Source organism: Pyrgilauda ruficollis, unplaced genomic scaffold, assembly GCF_017590135.1.
Source record: "Pyrgilauda ruficollis isolate IOZ18807 unplaced genomic scaffold, ASM1759013v1 scaffold16, whole genome shotgun sequence".
Lineage (NCBI taxonomy): Eukaryota > Metazoa > Chordata > Aves > Passeriformes > Passeridae > Pyrgilauda > Pyrgilauda ruficollis.
In genome coordinates this window covers 2,175,058-2,182,332 of record NW_024514764.1, presented here as the reverse complement: position 1 = coordinate 2,182,332, position 7,275 = coordinate 2,175,058, and positions in this window count along the sequence as shown.

The following is a 7,275-nucleotide window of genomic DNA, read 5'->3' as shown; positions in this document are numbered from 1 at the left end:
ATCCAGGGTTTCCCAGCACTTACATCAAATGTCCTTAAGTCACTAACACACCTAATAAATGCAACCAACCAGAAAGGGGAACACAGAATGGGAAAAGTAGAGTTTCACACTTAATCCAGGATTTTACTGGGAACCATTAGTGCTGGAACTATAAACAGAAGTTGGGTTTGCTCAGTGCTTTAGAGGTGTCTGCAGAACACAGCATATTTTAGGAGAGTCCCTCCTGCAGCATCTGCTCCCTGCTGAGAGGCTCCAGTGATCCCAAAAGATGCTCAGGTCCCACTGAAAGCAATTATGGTTTACAAGTGCCTTTGCTAGTCCCTGCTTCAAGGGTAACCTGTGTCGACAGCCAAAGCTAAGAATCGATCACAGCAACTCAAATTTCCTCTGCTAGGTGGGATGCCACACAGAGGCTGAAGTCCAGGTGGATCCCTGGACACCTTGATTGTGTCCATGTCTGGGCACTGGACTCCTCCCCTCTGCCTTGGTCCTCTGTCTCTCACTTGAGAAAAAACAGAGCCACATGAACACCAGCCACCACAGCATTATCCCTTTTGCTCTAATCCATCCAAAAGAGTGTTCGTGGTGTACATGCATCCCTGGGATGCTCCAGGCAGGGAGCCTTGAACAGGGTGAGAAAGGCTGGATCCAGACATTTTCCTTATTTCCTTGGTGGCGCTTTTTTTGTACTTGGAAGGGAAGTTCTTGGTATCAAGCAGGTCAATAGGCGATAGCTGATTAAAAGAGAAAGGGAGGCTGTTTATTTTGGTGGGGGAAATTTGTTGAAGAAGCCTCTGCATGCAGACATTTCCAAAGGCTGGGATAATGCAGAGTCTGGGCTGCTGGGTCATGGCATAGAGGTGAGGTAGCAAAGAGGCCATTTACACACACAACATGCTGGCTTTGGAAGTGATTCCAGACTGCCCTGACCTTCCCTGTGGTTTATGCCTGTGAAAATAGGGGAAGGATGCTGGGATCAGGCGTGACTGCTGTGGTTTTGGCAGCAGGTTACACTGGCTGCACCCCATGATAGATACATCATCATAGGTGTGGATCCTGATAGAGGATTTGGGGCAGTAAACACACACATCCTGTGCCTTTTGTTTAAATGTTTAATAAAAATACAGGGCAAATTTTGTAGCTTTTCTGTCTCTTCTTGCTTCTCAGGCAGCTTGTAAAGCAAGATATTTAAGATCAGTTGCTTCCAACCCTCCAGACAATGCATGGAGTGTGTTTTCAGCAGTGACAGGCACTATATGCTGCAGTGGCTCATAAAAGTCCAAAGCCATATTCCTTTTGGGCTGAAATGCTTTGTGTTTGGTATCAGATTTTATACTTACTGGTTCAGTTGTTTTCAGCTGTTGAAAAGTATGTGGTGGGGTTTTTTCCTCTGTTCACATCTATGGATAGTGATAATTCACACCTGGCTTGTGTTGTGCATTTCACCCTGGTCCAAGTTTCAAGTCAAAATAAAAGTTAAGTTAGCTAAGCAGGTTTAAATCTCAAAGTACACAGATCAGTGTAAACTGTATGAATTATTTTAACTACAACCCATGAAATTGTACTGCTTTTGTAAAAGTATCTTGACAACAAATAGTCTTGTTCAAGGCCTTCCAAAGTGAGGTATCATACATCAGACAGGCGCTGGCTTGGATTCTACAAAAGTGACAGCATTTCTGCATGGGGAATGAGCAGATCATATAATATCTTAGGGAATGGCAGAGTCTGGGCATCAGATGTTCCTAGGTCCTTACTGTATTTCAGAGAGCTTGCTGTGAAAATATATTCTTGATAAGTGTGACTCAAAAAAAAATCTCTCTGAAGCCTAAATAAACTGTGATAGAAACATTTCGAGCATGCTGGAGTTTACAGTAAACAGGATCACAGCTGATTTAAAAATGAAAAAATTTCATTACTATAGAAAGCACAGTCTCTGCAGGCTGTGCTGCTCTTGGGAGGGAGCTAACAGACACAGCATCTCATTTAGCCCTGTCTCTGCAGGCACCGGGGCTGCTGCTCAGCACCCAGCACAGGGCACGCAGCACCTTGCAGGAGGCAGCTCTGATGAGCAGGGCTTAAGCAGTGCCCCCTCACTATAGGTCCCAATGTTTGCCTGCCTTTTTCTCTCTCTGATTCTGCTCCCTTCAGCTTAGTAACCTATTGGCATTAGGGGAGAAAATGGAGGGTTTGTATCCTTTGTGAGCTTTCAGGACTGTGAGAGCTCCCACCATATTTCTGACTCACTGATGTTGTTTTCTTCAACCTTCTGAAGAAGAAAGAATTCCTCTATCAGTGGATCACCTCCTCCACAGGCCAACCCTTTCTTATCAGCCCATTTGGATTAAAACCTGGCTCAGAGCCACTGTGAAAGATCTGTAAAGTTGTTCTGACAGAGGGAAGGTATTTATGGGTGTTACAGATGAGATTAGGGTGCTGCTGTCCTCCCCAAACCCTCAATGCCAGCTCACATCCTCAATGCCACTGCAAGCCTTGCATGTGTTCTTCCAGTCAGAGTCATGCCATGGATGCAGCTTTGGCAGGCAGGGACATTTATATGGCTGTCACAGATCAAGCACAAGGGTCATCACTGAGAGACATAAGAATTGAGTTAAAAGAACAGATGCTGCAACAGAATTGAGAAAACAGGTAGAAATCCCATGGGAGGCTGAGTTAGACGCCATGGAAGTGTGTGTGTGTTTGTGTGAGAGAGAGAGAGATACTGTGATGTGCCTGAATGTATTTCAAAACAAATACTTTTATTTAACTTCTTGCAGCTGCTTGGTTAAGAAGAAAGTCCTACCAGACATGTATAAGTGCAAACCCCTTTTTGTTCTTGTGCCATATCACACTGATTTCCCTGAGACACAAAGCAGAATTAAAACCCACCCAGCTGGAGAGAGAAGTGAGGCTGCTCCTGAGCTCAGGTGTGCAGGGGAAAGTAGCTCCACAGATCCAGGGCACATTGCTCATCACTTACACTGCTTCAAATCAGTTTGGACAAAAACCACAACAGCATTTAAAACCTACTTGATGGCTGAGAGAAGGGAAAGGAAAAAGTGCTGCGGAGAGATTGGCTGGAATTTGAGGGAACACTGCCCCCTTCTTTTGTATTTTATCAAAGTGTTTGTGCGATGCAGGTGCTGAATTCTCTGCTTGCTTGCTAATGATGCACACTTACATCAGTGGAAGCCTGATCGCCATTAACCCCGTGAGACTGGCACCGTGCTCAGGAGAAATGCTGGACTGGGCTGGCACAGAGACAGCAGACTCTCTTTTCCTTAGAGTAATTGCTTTCCTTCACTCTTCTCCTCCTCCTTCCCAGGTCAGGGCTGCACACATTAGGCTGGCTTTCATTGTGAGCATCAATGTGTTGTCTGGCTGCTGGGTAAAAACAACACGCCCAGTGTGCAGCTCTCATCATTCCTTTCTGTCCAAGCTGCTTTTCAATGATGCTTTGGGCTGGGGGTAGAACAGATTTCCTGCAGTGCAGAAGCCGGGCAGATTCCTTGCTGAATTGGGGCTTGATAAATATGTATTGAATCTCATGCATCGGAACAGTGAGCAACAGCCATGTGAAATGCTACAGAAATGCAGCATTTCACTTCTAGAAACTCAGTGTTTCTAAGCAGACACCATCCAGCAGATAAAAGCAGAAATGTGCCCTTTCATCACTGTTTTTGCAAGATTTGTGTTTGCCCAGTGCAGTGGTATCTGGGTGACCATAACAACCCATTACATTCATTTGCCCACAACTGATAGCATGAAACAGACTCTTGCTGTATTGAGACAGTCAGCAATGACACACAGCCAAACAAATATTTGACAAAGGACATTTGGGTTTCACACCACTCTATGACTAACCCTGATTCCATCCTAGCTATTTTCTGTTCTCACAGCTGCTTTGTTTGTATGTTTGATTTCTCCTCCCAGTTCAGGTTGTCCTGTAGCACAGAGAGGTGAGGCAGGGCAGCATCTCAAAATGGCTAAAGGTGTCTCTACAAAGTGCCAGGAGGGATTATTTCTGCATGTGCTTGTGTTGGTGTCACACCATGGTAGTGCCTGAGCACAGTTCTGGCTGTAGCAGGACAGTTTGGATGGCCAGGGATGGCCAAGGTGTCATTCCCACATCCACATCTCAGGTGGCACAAGGACTGTGCTCGACTCCCTGCACCTCTTGAAACCTGGCAGGCATCTCTTGGACATCCAAATACTTTGGTAGGCAACTCATGGAATTAAGAAGTTTTTCCACATCTGCTGACACATCCATCTAAAACCCTGCAGAGGAAAAGGAGCAACTACGAAGTCCAGCCATGCAGGATGAGAGAAACTTAATTCAAACAATCTTGAGTGTGTTTACATCGGGCATTTACACCGGGGCAGCCAGCTTGACTTTAAGCAGGATTAGCTGACTGGAGGAGCACAAGGCGTTGCCGTGGCTGAAGGGCCCTTGGTTTGATGCTGTTGCAGGGCAGATTAGAGCTGAGCAGAGCGTTGCAGGCTGCCAGCAGAGCCCTCTGTTAGAAGCTTAGGGAAAGGATGCCGCAGGCAGACGGGCTGCTGAGACACGGTGCTAAGCACAGCCCACCAGGCAGCTCAGAGGAATCCTGTTTCTGTACAGCACTTGATCACATTGTGCATGAAGCTGGGATTTATCTCAGCAGTGGTGCTGGCTTAAGCAGCAAATGCCACTCAGAAGAAATTTCCAAGTAGAAAGGAAAAGACTTGTTAGAAAAAAATCTCATCAACTGGCGTGGCTGGAGTGTCCCGGTGGCTGCAGATGACCGTGACACATGTGGACACTGACATCACCAGTTCCACAGCCCTGGAGCAGCGATGGATCAGCTCTGTCCTGAGCAGCTGGGGAGCCTTTGAGCAGGGCAAGGATCTTCCCAGCCAGCCTCACGTGTCAGCCCTCGGGTTATTCCCTAACTGGAGCTGCAGAATTCCGTAGCCTGTATCGAATGTGGGAGCAGCAACAGGACCCAGCCCTGCAGTGACATGTCTCTTGGCCCCACATCAGACAGCCACACGGGCTTCCCTGCACCTCCTGTGTTTGCAACCATGGGGGGTTGGCTCCTGCCCTGACCCAGCCTGCCTGCAATGTGTTTTCAGGCAGCCCTAGAAACAGCTACTGACAACATCTGCTAACAGCCTCACCCTATTCCTCATCCTTTCGGGGTCCTCCTGGTGAAATTTGGGGTTTAGAAAAGCTTTAGACATGAACTAAAATCTCTGGTATTTCTTCCTCTTTCAATTTTTTTTTTTTTTTTTTTTTTTTTTTTTTTTTTTTGGCAGGTCAGGCTGCTCCGATACAAGGTTTCACCCTGCTTGCTGCCACTGACCTGCCTACCAGCTTGGGTCCATTTTTAAGCTCAGGTAACAGCACACTCATCCAGGGGTGGATGGAATAAAAGCCTGAGCCATCTGTTGTCAGGCAGCATGTGGCTCTGGCTCTACCTGATGGCCACATTTTGCTTTCTGGCCACAAGTGTTTGCTGATGCTGAGCAGTTTGGGGCAGCAGAGGAGTTCAGATCTCAGCTCAGATCACCTCCCTCCTCCCCGTGCCTCCTCTGTGGATGCTTTTCCTCCTTCTCCTGCAGCCCTTTGCTGTGCCCAGCTGGGCTGAGTCTCTCTGCAGAGCTGATACTGGTGTGGAGGAAGTGGCATTGGTGTTTGTGCTTTTCTCTCTTCCTCTCACTTGGTATTGAACTGCAGAGGCAAAGAGCACTCACTGAAGACGGTGTCTCGGGTGAGATGTCTAACGCAGGTCTCGGCTGCTCAGCAGTCATTAAACATCTCAGGGAAGATGTTCCAGGAAGAGGGATGTTAACCTTGTGGTCCTGGACCGATTCCAGCTCGTTTAATTACAGTTTTCATCGCTGAAATTTGCTCTGCACTTTTGACCAGTTATGGGATTTTTTTTCCCCATCTCCTCGAAACTGTCGAGCAGCCTTGCTACGAGCTGACATATTCCCCACATAAGCTGAAGCAATACAAATCTACAGCTGCTCCCTCTCCCAAATTCTCAAATTCGTTGTATTTTCTGATTACTTAACTATTCAGGATTCTGCAAAGTATCACCAGCTCACCTACACAGAAGTATTTTTTGTTTAATCTGGATATATGTATATATGGATATGTATGTATAGCACAGACTATACACAAGCCAAATATATGCTGTTGTGGCACAGGACATGACCTTTATCATTAATATAAATATAGATAGAAATATAATACATAGTCATACAGAAATATAAAAAGTGATTTGAAGAAATACTGTAATGCAAGCTAAACGACCTACACAGTCCCTTATAATGAAAAACTGTATGAGTATAAAGCTATATAAAACCACTGTACATTCATATATGAGTGTATATATTTTTAGATATATATAGACTCTACAAAAGCGCATTAAGGGGTTTTAAACCTCACACCTTTGTGGATGTGGGATGAATCTCCCCATTCAGCAAGCCTTGGCAAACAGTCCAAGGTTATTAAGGAAGTGTTGTAGGCCAGGTTGGATGGAGCTAGGAGCAACCTGCTCTACTGGAAGGTGTCCTTATCCATGGCAGGGGTGGGAAACCAGATGAGTTTTAGTGTCTCTTCCAAGCCATGATTCCATGGAGAGGCAGCAGAAGGCCACTGAACCCAGCTCATGTCAGAGACCAGACCCCAGCCAGAGGATGTTTGTGCCCCTGCCCCACAGAAAGCCTGGAGCAGGTTGGTTTGGGCATGGGGCGTCTCTCCAGCACAGGGAGTTGTTTATGAGGTGATTTGGAGAGATCCTCTTTGGCAGGAAGTGCAGTGATAGGACAAGGAGTAATGGGTACAAATTGAAAAAGTGGACATTTATGTGAAATATTGGGAAGAAATTCTTCCCCGTGACAGTGGTGATGCCCTGGCACAGGATGCCCAGAGAAGCTGTGGCTGCCCCATCCCTGGCAGTGTCCAAGGCGAGGTTGGACAGTGGAAGATGTCCCTGCCATGGCATGGGCATGAACTGGGTGATGTTTAAAATCCCTCCAACCCAAACCATTCTATGATTCCACAGAGAGGCACCAAAAGGCCGCTGAAGCCAGCCCATGTCAGTGATCAGAACCGCGCGGTGGCACGGACCTGCCCCTGCCCGCAGAAAGCCCGGAGCCCACTGATGCGCGGCACCCGCGGCGCCGGGGCCGGCGCAGAGCGGTTAAACCGCCGGCATCGCCGGCCCGGGCCGCTCCCTCACACCTGCCCGTGCTGCGCTGCCCGCCCTGGCCCGCAGGCGGCGCCGC